Below are 16,804 nucleotides of genomic sequence, written 5' to 3'. Positions count from 1 at the left end.
GGGGTGACTAGGGAAGAACTACAAAATCAGGTTGTTCCAGTGCTGAGGAGTTGAAGCCAGCCTTTATCCACAGCCCACTTCTGCCTAACCTTCTCCTCATGAAGCCCAGGCCAACTCATCCCCTTTGGCCCCAGCACAAAGCACAGTTTGGTGGCTTTAGTTTAACGTCACATCAGCATGTCATCTTCATGCGACAACGTGCTGAGTGTGCAGCACGTGCTCAGCTTGTTCAAGAGCATTCCAGGGCTGCAGTGTCAGCGGGGACAAACACAGCACACCATCCACAGAAGCTCTGCCAGTGGGGCTTTTCAGCTTTGCTTTGCTCAGCTGTGTGGGGGAAAATGCTTCTTTGGATCAGACAACCATGCTCCAGGCTACTTCTCTCTGATGTAGCTCAAATTCCATTGCAGCGATGTTCTCGGAATGGAAGGGGGAAACACCTCAACAGAGCCATTAAACCCTCAAAACACAATTGGGGATCACAGCTTTACACAGCTTAGAAAAAGGAACATGTATCTGTACAGGCAGCAAACAAGAACATCAGAAGGTTTTGATTTCAGAGGCAGACAGCCACAAGTTGCTCAGGAAACACCCTCAATCCCTCCAGTCTAATCCATTAACACTGTTAAAATACAGCTTTCACACACTTTTGGATGCATGGTTTGGTGCATCCACGTATTGCATCAAGGACACCACTTGCAAGAACTGGAATGAATGAACGACAGAACCATTCAAACTGGAAAAGCCCTCTAAGATGATTAAGTCCAACCACGAACCCGTGTCCTCAAGTGCCACACCCCCATGAGCGTTTTTGATGCTCCCAGGAATGGTGACTCCAACACTGCTCCGAGCAGCCTGTGCCATGCCTTGACAACCCTTATGGTGAAGAAACTTCCCCCGATATCCAACCTAAAACTCCCTGACACAACCCGAGGCTGTTTTCTCTTATCCTGTCGCTTACTCCCCAGGTGCAGAGCCTGGCCCTCATCTGCTCCAGTCTCCTGCCACGGAATGCTCCCCCACTGAAGGCAGAAGAGCCACCACCATCCCTGCCTGCCCTTTCAAGCACGCCCTTGTGGGAAAGGAAAGCAGAAGGGAAACTGAAACCGCCACCTCAAGGCCTGCTTGAACCTCAGCACAGATGACAGCAGTGCTCCCACTGCTCCCCAGGAGCTGGGTTTGATTTGCCTCTCAAGGGCATTGCTGCACAGGCTGTGCCGAGCTCTGCACTGCAAGGGGCACGTTTGTGCCTGGAACGCTGGTGCTGGCAGCAGCCACTGCTGGGCGCTCGCTGGGCACACCCCAGACATCTGTCACTGCCCCATGGCACAGCTGGGAGCACCTCAGCCTGTGCTGCAAGCCTCTTTCTGAGCTGAACACTAAATCCACAATATCTGGTTATCAACAGAACCAGCATAAGAGGCACACTGGGGGAAAAAAGCAATGCCAGGGTAGAGGAAGAAGGAGCAAAGTCTGCATTCCCGCAGCACTGCTTGCACTAAGGAACAGGAACTTCTACCAGAGAATGGATTAAGCAGTGCAGATCCAGCTGCCAGCATTAACTACGAGTGGCTAACTGGAAAGCTGTATTCTGGAATGATATTTGAGATAACCCACTCCACAGAACAGAAATTTGCTTTTATCCCCTACTGTCACAGGTTTCCCAGATACCTACTTCTGAGAAAACTTGGCTTTTTCATTTCCTCTAGCATGACATGCCACAGCTCTCTGAATATTCATGTCCTCTGAGTGCCCTACATTCCCTGGGCCTGAGAGCTGTGTGAAATTCCTGTTCCTGAGAGCCCCGCTGCCGGCACAGCTCAGGACTCTCCCCTGCCCCCTGGTACTCAGGCCACCACAGCAGCAGAACCACGTCTTTGTCTGCCTCGAGACTTCAAACACTTTACAGCTTTTTCCCCAGCTCTTTGTACCACTCTAAGAATATATTCCTGTTCCATTGACCCGGCTCTGAACTCCTGCAGAAAGGCGATGGCTTCTTTCCAGCTAGGCAGCTAATCCACACACAATAGAAAAGGACTGTTTCACAGCAATGCTGGAGTGTTTTTACCCTGTTTCTTCAGTCTTAACACACTCCCTGTGCACAGGGAATTTTGTCGTTCCCAGCTCTGTCACATTCTCTCCCAGCAACACAAACCAGCCCAATTCCAGATTGTGGATCTCCTCCCATGCCCTCCTACCCATTCCTTGCACCAGCACCAATGCAGCTGCTCTGGGAACACTCAAAGCTGACCTGATGCACACCAAGCACATCCAGGGGAGTGGGCTGGGGATGACAGGACCTTGACAGGACCACGAAGCTGCACACCAAGGTGCCACTGTTTGCTCCAGCCTTGGGCAATCCACATCCACGAGCCTTGCTGAAAGCCCTTTTACAGCTTCCCTCCTTCCTCACCATCTCATTTTCAGCAATCCTTACCCAGACCTCTGGAACATTAAGCATGCAGTTTCCTTCAGAATGAAGCTCATTAGCAGGACCCCTCTGTCCTCACTGCTCATCTCCTCCAGTAACATGAACAGCTTCCTTCAAAAGACTACAGCACATTTCCAGAAGTCCAGCTAAAACCTAAGCCAATGTTGGTTGTTTTCCCCAACTAAACTAGAAAACTGACAACTCTTCCAAGCAGAAGTGGCACATTACTTCTCCACAGTGGCTGCCAACAGGCTTGCCTTAGGCGTGGAAACGCAGTTTCCATGCTGGCTCAGCTCTAAATCACCATGCCAGAGAGGGACACGACAGCAGCTGGGCAGCTACTACAGGGCTTTTACTGTAATGAGACACAAAACCCAAGGCTCTCTTGGAAAAAAACGCACGTGGGGGAGAGAAAGGATGCTCTTACAACTGTTTGGAACTATATCCACCAGCTGGAGGCAAAGGAAGGGTTAACACATACCCATAGCTTGAGGAACACGCTCCTGCATTAATATAGACCATGACCCATGAAATTAAACAAGCTCACCTGACAACTCCCAGATGATTATTTATTTTGACCCAATATGGTGCTAGTAACAGCCAATAAACAAATATTATATTATTGCCATTTCAGCCCTTTGCTTTACACTCCTTAAAAAACTACATTGCTGCAGCAGCACCCAGAAGGCTCCCACTGGGGCAGATGATGAGAGCCCAGCAAAGGGCAGATGCTGCCCACAACAGCTCACCAGCATAACAATACAAAGCAGATGCCAGGAATAAGGCCAGCTGGGAGATGGCAGCCAGGCACGGAGCAGCCTCTGCTTCATCACGCAGAGAACGTCCTGACTCTTCCTCCCTGATCTGCCAAACTCCACTTGAATGGTTGATCCAAGCCATCAGGGCTCTCCCCAGCTGCAAATGTTTCTCAAGGGCCAGACTCACAAACCCTCCCCAACTAGCCCATGGATCTGGCTGCCCATTCCTTTTTATAAATGCAATTTCAAAAATAAAATCAACATTTTATTCTCTCACCAATAATTACTCCTTCCAGGAAGACAGATGAGCGGATTTTTGCAAAGCTGAGATAACTCCACCTAATGCCATGGGTCTGTTGGCAATGAAACTCCATCAGGTCCTCAGGGGGAGGGCTAAAGAAACTCATTTCATCTGCCAGCAGTGAGATTAAGAGCATGGTATGGTAAGCAATATTAAAATTCTGTTCTACAAAGCAGAATACCTCAACAGCACCTAAGTATTCTCCCAAAGGAGAGATTATAGCATGGGTGCACAACTGGAGTTTAAGTATTACAAGGGAAATTCTTAAAAAGCCTAAACAGATCAGCCATGCCAAATGCCCTAGTACAGATTACAAGACAAGGTGTAAAGGTATAATTAACCTCTTGTTGGATAGAATGGTACAAAGGGGAAGAGATGCACAAGCCCCTTTTCAATTCAGTGGATGACAAAAAGCTCATGTATTTTTCTAACTCCATCTAAAACAAACCAGCTCCATGTAAAAGTCTTGGTTTGCTCATATGGTTTGAGCATCATTTCATGGTTTCTGCAAATTGCTGGAACAACAAATGCTGGTTTCAAAATCCTCTGAGCAGCCTCGGCTGACCCAGTTTGTTCTGCACTAATCACACACTGAGCAGTGGAGAGGTCAGTTGGAGGGAAATCAGAATATTCCTCCTCAGTAAAACCACACAGATTAAACCCAGTTGTTCTGCAGCCTAATGTGGCAACATGCCAATTAATGGGGTGTACCACTAATTAGCAGCCCAGCAGTTTCCCTCTCTTTCCAAGGATCTCAACACTATAAGCATTTCTGCACTTGTTGGGAAGCAGTGGCTTTGAGCAGGAGCACAGCAGCTGGTTAGCACAAGGAACGGGTTTTGTGGAAGAAGTGGAAAAATCAGACATTAGCATAACAGCTCTATGTGCAATTTAAACAGAAAATTGGAATAACCAGGACTGAAAACCTCAATAGAGTTCATATTACAGTCAATGAAACCGGTGGCTTTTTGTCACAGATTGAACATTTGATAAGTGGCTCCCCATGCAAACAGCAAATGTTTTCCAGCAGCTCAGTAGCTGCCTGTGGGTGGCACAGTAATATAAGGTTACCAGAGAGGAACTGGAAAGGGAAGGGAGCTGCATCCTCTAGGGCAGCACCACGGGGAAGGTGGGTGGCTTTTTCCGACACCTAGGCAAAAGCAAGCCTTAAAAGTACTCACGGCCATGCTGTGCAGAACACTGGAGTGGGGCTCCCGACCCCGCACCCTTACTGCTCTAGCAAAGAACCTCTGAGGCTGGAAAAGATCTCCAGGAGCATCGGGTCCAACCTGTGACCACCCACCACCTTGCCGAGCAGAGCAGAGTGCCAGTGCAGCTGTGCCTCGAGCACCTCCCGAGACAGTGAGCAAACCTCTCGTCCTGGACCCACCGTTCGGGGAGCAGCTGAGGACCGCGGGCTGCACGCACCAGCTGAGCTGTAATAATCTGTGTCAGTTCTGCAGCACACCCCCAAAAGGCACAAAATAACAGGGTTACTTATTTACCTCTGGCTTCTGGGGCAAAATTCAAACCACCTCTGCCTTCATTTTGTGGTTTCTATTTTCATCAAACTTTGAATAAAAACTTAGTAGCAGAGTACTCGCTCGGTGCTGTGGTCATGCCCCTGCAATTATGACTCGATAGACAATTTCATTTGCAACCACCATTTCCTCCCCAGAACGAGGCCACTTTTCCTCTCTGCCACTGCAGAGCCCATTTGGAAAGTGTTTCTTTTTGCCTCTGTTTAAAAAGTGAGAGGAATGAGCTTAACCACCATCAAAGCACTAAAATGAATTTGTTAGAAAGCTCACCTGACCTCCCAAAAATCCTGCAGCAGCAGAGCTGAATTTGCAATCCTGTCATAAGGGTCTTTCCCAAAGCACCCTGAATGCCCAACTGCTTCCTGGGATAAACAGCCCACAGGGTTTGTGCAATCAGATTAAACTCCATGCCTTCCCTGCTGCACGTTCCAGCACATAAACCAGGCATCTGTAATCAAATTCCACAAAGGCAATGCAACGTTCCCACTTGAAAAAATACGAGATACAGGAAACCTATGCTGTGTTGTCAACTCACAGAGCAATGCTTTTAACTGGGAACAACTCACCTGTTTGAAATTAAAGCTCTTTCTGAATCAACACTCTGGAATTACATCGCTGAATCTATAGGAGCATTACATTCACCTTTTGAAGCAGATTTTGCCAAGCGGTTCAGGTACTTTGAAATTCAGTTGTAGCATTATTTTTTTCTTTCACAGATTCACTAGCATAATTTCTAATTATTTCTGATTAAGATATCAAATTTCCTTGAAGAAGCCCTCGTCAGGCAATTATTTTCTTGCAAAGCTCCAGCTTTAATAAAAAGGTGCCCATGCTTTAACTAGGACAGTAGAGAAATTAATTCCCACTACTGATCTGGCAGTCTTTATAACATAAGTGTAGGCAGCAAGGCATCCCATTGTGAAAATAAGCTCATAAAGCTTCTGAATGAGAAACAAAAAAAAAAATCTTTTGTAGTTCTCATGGTTGTGCACAAAGTTTATGAAGCGGCAACACTGATTGCCTGGGGATGGTGCTTAGTGCAGCCATCTCACCTACTGGGCCAAAGTTGATTTTAATCTCAGGTGGAAGTTGTGCCTTTCCTGCTGCTCTTATAAATGCTTTCAGGCAGGGACACAATCGTGGAATGGTTTGGGTTGGAAGGGTCTTTAAGGATCATCTAATTCCAACCTTCTGCCATAGGCAGAGACATCTTCCACTGGACTATGCTGCTCAGCACATGGTCACTCATCTTTTAGGTTTTGGTCTGATACACTCCCCCAAATAATCGTTAATTAAATCTTAAATGGGATAATCTTAAAGACAGTAATCTCCTGGAACTCCCCCAAGAACAGGAATGTTTCAGCTTTCTTCTCTCATCACCACTCTAACTTTCCATTAGAAATGACATTTTCCAGCCAACACATTTAGCTGCATTAAGGGCTCAACAAAACTATCAGGGCTTCTTTCCAGCCACAAAAGGACCTTCCACAGTAACAATGGTTGAAAAAACACCCAACTGAAGCGACAAATCTCTCCTCATGCCCTGCAGGCAGGTTAGCTGACCTGAGCCAGGAAGGCAACCAAGAAAAAATGCTCTTCTCCAACTGTGCAAATTTAAGCAAGGGAATCATTATAACACCGAGGAGCAGAGAGGACTTATAAAATTAGAGACAACATCAACGTCTCAACATTCTCGAGGCACAGGATCTGAGGAAATGCCGTGGGATGGGCTGCATTAACAGGAAGGGTGCTGGACGTGGCTCTGCATACGCAGCATGAGGATTCACAAGCAGAGGATGCTCCACAAGACATGCCTTAGGAGCACTCCAGGTACATCCAGGAGCTCCCAGCCCTTCCCTGTACAGGACCCAGAGATCACCAGCCAAAACCAGCCTGGTGCAGAAGCAGCTGGCTTGGACGCAGTTCAGTTCCTCAATTTGTTTGTCACGTGGGCCACAGCAGTTGCTGGAGAACAAGGGAAGGGAGCGAATGCACAGGAGCTGCTCGGCAGCCACAGCACCTCTGGAAGTTCACACAGCTGCAGCCCCACGCAGGGCTGCAGTGGGGACATCGAGTCAGCCTTCCCAGCACCAAACAGCCTCGAAAACCCAACAGAATCACAGATCCTGCCCACTCCTCTGTCCCTTGTCCCACTGCAGACACCCCAGGGAAGGTGCCACCCTTATCTCCCCATGCTGTTTGATCACCAAGCCATGAGAACCCACCCTGCATAATCTCAGAGCATCTGTGAAAAACCAAGATTGTTTACCCATATTTACAAGATTTGAGTTATCTGCTACAAAACTATTCTTAAACTCCTCCAGTACACCTAGAAGCAAAACCCTAAAGCACCAACTGATCCCAAAGCAGCAGGATTTCTCAGCTCTCTGTTTTGAAATAAGCAGGACCTCGCTGATCATAACTCAAGGGCAGGCACTACCCAGGAATTCCAGTTTAACCAGTTCCGCGCTTTCTACCCCTCATTCCTCCCACTTTCTTGGAACAATGGGCAGCAACAGAACCCTGCCCCAATCTATACCGGAATAAACAGTTCATGGGGATGAAAAGCCACCTGCTCCCCCCACACAGTTAAGAGCATTTCCAAATTCCAGCTCTCTCCCAGCCAGCACAGATGGACACACCAGGCACAGACACCCGCTTTGCTTCCAGCACAGCCTTTGTCCTGCTGAGACACAAAGCCCGATGGCAGAGGCTGCCTCCATCAGAGCTGTTTTGTTAAGGGATCACGACATAAACCAGCAATCCTCCAGCCACAAAAACAGTTCAGACTCGCTCTAGCACACTTAAATTGCAATCTGCTAAAACACACAGGCACTCTCTGGCTTTTGGGGACCACATCCCTCCACTGGCAGATCACATCCTGAGATCTGACTAATGCATCACCTGCCCCACATGTCCCCAGATGATTAAATTTAACATGGAACAGCTCAGTCATCACCAGAGATTTTCACTTTCTTGCACACCCTACTTATGTCCAGGGCAATTCTGCAGGAAGTAAATCACTTCCTTTGCAAAGGAAGTGATAGCCCCAAGAGCAGGCAATAAAACACTAAAATGGAGCCTGAATTCTGCCTTGCTCCCTCCTGCTGGACCTGCCCTGTAATCCCTCAAGTGTGGTGGCATTTAGGGCGGCCTCAGATTCACAGCAGGAACAGGGCTAGGCAAACAGAGGCCACCAGGGACGGCTGAATACTCCCTCAGACACTGCTGCCTTTGCAAAGACAGAATCAGCACAGAGGCTGCTCTGCAGCGCACACCGAGCTCCAAAAGCAGCAGACACCGACACTGCCTTCCCTGCTCCTGGGCTTGTGGCTCCTGTGCTGCTCAGCAAGTCTGGCCATCTGCAGAACGCTTCCATCAGGACAGATTCCTGCTGTGCTCAATCACTGTCCCTGCACAGCCAAGGCAGAGCTGGTGTCCCACAGCCCTCCTCTCCACACTGCACTGCCCTGGCGCCACTCTCTCCCTCCTGGCACCCCAAGCACAAGGGAAAAGTTTCTGAGCACACTGATCACGTTGCCCTAGACCAATTTTCCCAGTCCCCTCAAGTGTACAGGGATCTCTAGCCACAAGATTCATTCATCCTATCAGCTCAGGAACTGCTTCTGTCATCTTTTGCCTTTCAATTTAGCTTTCTCTGAAGACAAATGCTAATATCCTTTACAAAAAATCCAAATCTGATCCAAAACTAGACACATCACTGGAATGAATCACACAGCGTTATTAATTCTCCCACCCATCAAAACAGAAATGTCTCACCTTGCAAAGCAATTGTAGTGGTTGCCCAGGCTCACAGAAATCTGTCCCATCTGTTAAAAATCTGGGTGCACTAAATGAGACTATTTGACAAACACTCTGCTGCAAGGCAGCAAACATTTCACCCCACAATGGCTACTACAAACCTAGACAGCGATTACAGGTAGTCGAGCTAGGTTCCTATCAGCCAGCACAAACACAGCCTCCCAAGAAAGAATTCCTTTTGAAGACTAAGCTTGCAGGGACACTAAATTCCAGGATCAAGCCTGCAACTGTGAGAAAGATTCACAAAATTAAGCTTGGAAGATCTTGCACTCCAAACTGCTACAATCAAAAGCAGGGAACAAAGTGTTCCTGCCTTCAACACGAGCAGAAATGGCAAATAAACCAGGACCTCCATTTCACCTGCACACAGCGTGCCTAACAGGCAAAGCCTCTCCAATTTCCAGCTCCAAGGGACACCCACAATAAAACAGGAGCCATCCACTATGAAGGAGGAGGCAGGAATTGCACTCCCAGAGCTGAGCAGTGCTTGCATCCACCACCCCAGCTCCCCATGCACTACACTCCCAAGTGCTTTAGTGCTGCATTTTGGACAGCAGGTCAACCCCACACATTCACTTGGGCAAAAGTCAGCCTGCTGCTGCTGATCCCCACACACGGCAAGTTCAACACAACAATTTTCAGCATTTCAGCATCTCCGACAGACTCCTGGCAAAGGACACGGTCCCCTCCTGTTTAATGGAGATACAAATCCATTCCCAACACACTCCTGTTTCAACTGAAATAGTTGTCACAAGCAAGTGACGTGCCACATCAGAATGGGGATTTTTGATGAGAAGCTTTATTTGCTTCTAAAGTGCTCACGCTCAAAAGAGGGCAAGGATGAAGAGGGTATGATCAACGCAGGCAAATGTTGAACTGTCACACTTGCCCAAAAGCAACCTCAACACCAGCTCCAAATGAAGTTTTGTTGAAGCCAAACTCATCAGCAGCACTGTCAGTCATCGCAGAGAACTCTCATCCCACTGAGGGACCCAACAGGGCCCTTCTCCAGATCAACATTCTGATCCAAGTTCAAGAACACAACATATTTTGTAGGACACCAGAGTAACGCAACACGTGGCTCTAAGTCCACACAAAACTACTACCCACATTATCTTGAGGATGCAAATCAAGCCCCTTGCTGCTGGCATTAAGAATGAAAACTGCTTCCTGCACCAAAGCCACCTTGGAAATACCAAAGAATTAAAGAATTTGAGCTTTCAGTACAACAGGACCAAACCACAGTCACATTATGAGACAACAGGTAATATCAAACCCTGAGGGATGCATTTGTGGAGAACACAGGAAGACTAAAGTCTACAATCACAGGTTCAATTATTTTAAATGATAATCAAAAGGTCGTAAGATAAACATTCACATCAGCATAAGGAATCCTACTCTGCATTTACTCAGCAGTGCAGCCACACATGACAGGACAAAGCAATGCTCACAATATAATATTAAAAACAGTGATACTATTAAAATGAAAGAGCTGTTTCAGTACTCATTACATGCACCAGAAACACAGAATTGCCTTCAGTGTTATCCCCTATGAAATGACTCTGCTCAGCAAGAACACAGGAATGAATCGGCCACGACATTCACGTGAACCCGCAATGGACTAAGAGCAAACTCCACCTGCTTGTTAAAGATTTCACTGCTATAGAAACTATGATTAAATACACAGAGCCATGAATCAGCCACCTGAAACGAAGGTACACCTCAGCAGGCACAGCAGCAGCCAGCACACTGACAGTTCAGTCACCACCGGCCCCCCAAAACTGTGACATCATGCAGAAAAACAGCTTTATCCAGACATTTCAGCTCCCACAAACATTTCATCTTTCTTACCTTTGGGGCTGGTTGTTTTAGGGGCTCTCTTGGTTCTGGCAGCACTTAAAGCTGCACATGCCCCTTACAGGAACAGCAAACAGGCTCCAAATCCATTTTGCCACAACTGGATAAAGCAGCTAAAACCAAAGCCCTGCTGCCTCTGGACCAGCTGTGTCCCTGCACTGCAATTCCAATCAAGCCCAGAGAAACGCGGGAGGAAGATGGCAGGGCTTACCAGCAGTTCCTCTCTCTAGTCCCTGAACAAAGTGGATTTAAAAGAGGTTTAATTTTCCCAGAGGCTAATGCTCTCAAATCTAAATAAATCCTCCAAAAGAAGAGATTATCCATAAATTTACTAGTTAGAAATGTTAATGTATCCAGTGCTTAGGCAAGGACTGCTGCTCTCCATGCAACAGTATCACCTATACAACTCCGTATTAAAGGAGAAATGAATTTCTGGTAGTTTCTCCCCCACCTCCCTTTCCATGCTGAAATACAGCCCAGCAGCTTTATAAATCCCACTTCCCAAGAGCAGCAGGAATTTACTGTAGAATCAAGGCAAACTTTTTTTTTTCCTATTTCACTGAAAAAGCTCTCAAACATCTCCCCTTGCAAAAGCACTTAATACAAAAAGCAAGATCCACAGACAGGAAAGCCCAGTGTGAACCCTGAATATGCATTTAAATAAAAACATTGCAGAGTTAAAACATTAAATTACACATTCACAAAATACAGGACAAGGTGAAAATCAAGAAACAATTCCTTGAACACAGCTGATGCTGGACTTACCCAACATACCCAAACACTTCCTCCTGTTATTCATACTCTATTTACTAAAGGGCCCACCTACACACCATATGACACAGAACAGGATGGGACTAGACCAGTAGAACCTGGCTGCTAATTATGGCCCTTAAGGCTGAGATGAATTAATTTGTCCCTCTAGCTATAAACAGGAGGATGACATCCTCACTAACCACAGGTAATTTTGGAGAGGATAGACAGAAGGATGAAACAAGGAAAAAGTGACTTGCCTGACATCAAACACCACAACAGCAACATAGCTGGGAGCTAAACCAGGCCTCCTGTCCACCTGAGCATCCTTATTTTCCCTGGACTCACAGTTGATAAGTAGAGAGAACACAGTCATTAAAATACAGATTGAAGGCTTCATTTGGAAGCTAGAAGCAGATGTGGAATAATACTGGTTAGTGTAATCACTAGTGTCACATTGATTTTGGGGATCCAGCAGCCTCATAACAATCCTTCATCCCACAATTATTTGTTCTCCTCTGGCATCACACAAACACCCTTTACAAGGGAACAAATCTAGCAGGAGCTGGACTCCATGACCCTGATGGGTTCCCTTCCTACTCAGCATATTCCATGATTCTGTAACAGCTCTTCTCCTGCTTCTCCTGTTTCACCTGGTTTGCAACAGACGCTAAACTTAATATTGCCAAAAATAAAAGCCAAAATTTACTAGCACAAATCTGACATCACTATTTCAGTAATGATCCTCCTCCTTAGTCCCAGCTGATAAAGATAACCTCATCAGCACAAGGTCATCCATCCAGGAACACAGAGCAGATATTCTGTGGATCCATCCAGATTTCCACTGTCAGCATCGCAGCAGAGCAGCTTTAAAAATGCATTCCCACAGAATCTGATGCAGCCAGCAAAGATCAGCTCAAATCCTCCTGACCTTGCCCCCATCCCTGCTCAAACCCACTTAAGCCTCCCCTGCACTGGGATCCAAAGGCTGGCAGGTGTTAGCTGTACCTGCAAACCTGCTTCCTGTGGATCTTGGCACTGCAACAAACCAGCAAAAACTTTTAGGCAGCTCTGGAGAGGAGAGGGATGGATAGCAGCAGCAGCACTTCTGTGCGTCTGCAGGGGAGCTCTTGCCAACACAGCAACAGCAGTGCCCAAAGCCCCTTTCCAGCAGGCACAGTGAGAATGGCCGAGCCCCCGACCCACAGCAGCGAGCTCAGCTGGTGACACACATCCCAGACCTGATTTTGAGTGGGACAGAAGGATTAGTCAAGAGAACGCAACCTTCAAAGGCATGTGACTACAGCCAGAGTCCCATGAACACTGGCACAGTGACATGCTTTGTTCAAAGCTCAAATCCTCCAAAGACAACAACCTTTGGCTTTATCCCCCGTCCACAAACACCTCTGGAAGCTTCACCTCCACGAGCACAGCCTGAGACACAGCTTGTGATCCCAACCTCAAGTCCACATCCAGTAATAATCTCTTTTTTTGCTAAGTCATCCTCTGCAACACAGTGTTTACACAGCGAGAGGTCTGAGCGTGGCTCACCACGAAACACTGCGCAGACACCAAACGAGTCAGTGCCTCTCAAACTTTGATCCAAGTTTACAAACCAAGGCTTTCCTGTATGATTAGGGCCAAACTTTTCTTGATTACACCCTTAAAAGCCAAGGGAGAGAAAAGCACATTAAGAGAGGTTCACCCTTCCCAGACAAGTGTGAGGTGATGAAGGAAGCCCATATGGGGCAGCCTACAGTTTAAATCAATGGTGGGGATTAATCTTGATGTATTTTAAACAACCGAGTCTGTGGCAACACAGCTGTAATAAAGGGGTTAACTTTTGGGGTTTGGTTAACTAATGGAAAACCTTTAGGTACTGGCAGCCAAGAGATTCCTGCTTTTAGCAGCGGCTTTCTGGAGCTGACAGCGAAAAGGTTCAAACCTCTAACGGCAGTAAACTTTACCGAAGTCCAATGATCTTTCCTAAAAGTGTTTCAAAAGCCACCGACTGCACAGAAGTGCCAGGCTTGCACAAATCGACCTCATCAGTATGCACCTTGTTTTGCCCCATGACACTCAGCAGCTGCGGTTAATTAGTCCTTGATAATGAATTGCCCATCACCACTGCACGAAGCTGGTAGGTGAGCAATTCCTAGCTGTGCTTTGGAATCAGTATGCAAAAAGCAGAAACACTAAAGAGTAAAGTTAACAATCTGTTTACCCCTTCCCTCACTCCTCCAAAGCTGCTACCAGCCAAAGGCTCAGGGAAAAGAAATAATAAATCTATTTCCAGGGTTCAGCAGAGAGAAACCATTTGGACTGCTCTCAATTTTCATATCTTTGCCACCAGTGCTTTGTGTTATTTCTCTCAACTCGTTCAAGTTAGGAGATGAAGCCTGCTCTTTTGGCTAATGGCATTTAAAGCCTCTCTCTGGAGATAATGAGTCCTCCCTCCCCCATCCCATCCCCAGCAGAAAGAGCAGAGATTCACCAATAAACAAAGAAATTCAGGCAGTGACAAGCAGGGTACGGCTGAGACCAAAGCTGCCTCTTGCCTCCCTATCTCAGCACAGCTGAGGATCAAAAACAAGTGACACCACGAGCAATAGGATGAACAACACAAGAATTTTCAGATTAAGGGCTTCGTCATTTTGAAATCAGGAAAACAGCAACTCCTCATCTACAAGAAGCAAAATACCAGTGTGTAATCACTACATGTTCTGCCTGGTCACCTTCCAAGCCAGACAAACCGTCCTGAGTCATTCAAAATCAGCAGATAAGAGCAAGAATTGGGAAAGCTGCAGCCTTTTACCTCTGGTTCCAGGCCTGTCACCCAGCCACTGGAAAATCACACCAACCTCCACACCTCAGCTGCTACAGTACGAGATACAGTAAATCCTCTGGGCAGAGGAAAAACGAAGGGCAGTCAGCAACGGGAAAGCACCTCTGCTGAAGGCTGACAAACTTCTGTTCAGCTGTGTGCCAGCTGCTCCCACAGAATCTGCCCTTGGACTGAGGGGCACAGTTTGGAAGGAGTTAAACTCAGCCATGGGGACGAGCAGCCACGCTGGCTGCTGCATTCCTTGCCCAACCATGACCCCACTGTGCAGGGAAGAACTGGGAATAGTTATCACCACAGCGCTGACACGTCAGCAACAGCGACTAATTAACTGATAAAAATAGATCTCTGAAAGGGCTTTTTTCCCCTCGACACAAAGCCCAGGCCCAACACTGCTACAGTTGCACATACATTAGTTTTCTACAGGCTCTAAACTTGCCAGCAAAAAATAAAAGCATTCTCACACTCAGAAAAATAAACCCACCTGGCATTTGTATGCAGAAAATCACTGCTAAAGGGAACTGATTATGAATGACCTGGAGCATCTTCACTCCCACCTTAATGGATGCAGGAGCAAGATGATATCTTTTCCCCCAATAGTCCTACCAGCTTCCCTGTAGCCCAAAGTTCCAGTTTTGCCTGAAAAATGACATGTTTTGAGGTAATCCAAATGATCCCAATGATATTTGCAGCTTTCTTCACTCATAGGATCACTGAGACCAACCAGAAAAGCCCAGTTCTGTTTTAAGCCCCCCCCTACATACCCAGACACAGGTTTTGTACAGCTTGTAACTAAATATTCATCACCAGCTAATTAACCTGCAGGAACCACAGCCTCAGCAGTTTTTAATACATAGAATGCTACAACACATGCCAAACACAATGAAATTTGATGAAAATAGAAGCCATTTGTTTCAATACAAATGATTTGGCTCTCAAAACTGTTATCAAATTGAACTGGAAATGAAATTAACCAGTGACTGAATGAAGTAGAAGGCTGTATAATCACTGATGCAACAGCATGAAAACGAGGATGCAATCACATCCCCTCGTTTGTGGCACTGCCCCACGCTCCCAACAGGACTCCCACTCCATCTCCCAGGGGCTGAGGACACTCTGTGCCTCAGACACAGCTCAGTCCCTGCTAATCCACAAAGAAAATGCTCCTTGCAAAAACACTCTGATACATTATCAGATAATAGAGTATCACCTGGGAAAGGACACACTTTGAAACCACCTTGACTTGGGACAGACCAGCGCAGTCATTCCCAGCACTGCTGGCAAGAACGGGTTTAATAAACCTACTCTAAATGAGAAAGGGCTTTTGTTACCATCACTGTCCAGATACTCAGCTTCAGCTGGTGGAACTGTGACAGTCCCTCACAATCGACCTCATTTTGGCTCTATTTTGCCCTTTCCTTCACAAAAAGGAATTTAAACCATGTAAGTTGCCGATTTTAGGTATTGTCTACTCTTGAAAGCAGTTTGGATTCATTTAAAAGGTCTGCTTGAAGAGCACCAGGCACTCCTGAGGAAATCACAGCAGGGAGAGGAATCTGGTTACACTCCCTTGCATCCTCTGCAGCACATCAAACTAACTCAGCTGAACATCCTTTACCCACCAAGAGTGGCCTGGGGAAGCTTCATCAATCCCCCTCCCTGATCCTGCACCGGACTTGCTTTTGAAATACACGAGCATCACGAAACTTCAATGTTCAGTTTATTTCAGCCTCAGATGAGCACCGTCTCGCTTCATTTACTTTTTTTTTGCAGCGTTTCAGTGCCAGAGAAGGGCACCAAGCCCTCGCCTACCTCCACCTGGACAAACACAAGCCAATGCAAGGCACAGAGGTAAATAATTCATCTGCGTGCAAACAGAGGGAAAGAACAATTAAGCCAGAAAGCACAACGGGGACGTTTCAAATTTCAGTCAACATTAAGGCAGGAGAGATCAAACAAAGAAATACCAACGGGGCTGCCTCAGAGGGAACTTTGGGGAAGCTGGAAACACTCACGGCAAGGCACGGGAGGGCGGCGGGGACGCAACCCGGGTTTTAACGGAGCGCCAGCCCCAGCCGCTCCAGGTTCCCGAACCGCCCTTCGCAGGACAGCGGCGAACTCCGCTCCTCGCGCTCGGAGCCAGCGAGAGGCTGCGTTTGACCCGCGAGCCGCTGCCCGGACGCCCCCGGCGCGGTGCCCGCACAGCCCCGGCCCTCCCGCGGCATCCACGGGGCGCCCCCGCTTCCCCTCCGGGACCGGGACCAGGACCGCCCCCGCCCCGCAGCGCTGCCCCCCGGCAGGGAGCGGGGCAGGGCCGAGCCGCGGTTCTCCGGCCCGGGGCTCCCCCGCGCTTCCCCGGCCGTGCCGGCGCTCCCGGGCCCCCGCCCGCCCTCCCTCACCTGCCGCGGCCGCCGCCGCCGCCGCCGCTGCCGGGACGCGCCGCCGGAAGCCGTGCGCAGGGCATGTCGGGAAATGTAGTGCGGGCGGCGAGGACACTGCCCC

The 16,804-nt window shown here is 47.8% G+C and overlaps 1 protein-coding gene across 1 annotated transcript in view; it reads right to left on the bottom strand.

Annotated features, from left to right (window-relative positions):
• The window catches only part of PHACTR4 (phosphatase and actin regulator 4), a 49,375-nt gene extending 33,003 nt beyond the window's left edge, over positions 1-16,372 (bottom strand). The window contains exon 1 of the mRNA XM_063177639.1: positions 16,318-16,372. The gene's annotated coding sequence lies outside the window, so the exon portion shown is untranslated. The remainder of the gene's footprint in view (positions 1-16,317) is intronic.
• Between the last annotated feature and the right edge of the window lie 432 nt (positions 16,373-16,804).

This window comes from Melospiza melodia, chromosome 27 (genome assembly GCF_035770615.1).
Source record: "Melospiza melodia melodia isolate bMelMel2 chromosome 27, bMelMel2.pri, whole genome shotgun sequence".
NCBI lineage: Eukaryota > Metazoa > Chordata > Aves > Passeriformes > Passerellidae > Melospiza > Melospiza melodia.
This window is presented reverse-complemented; position numbering and strand designations above follow the sequence as displayed.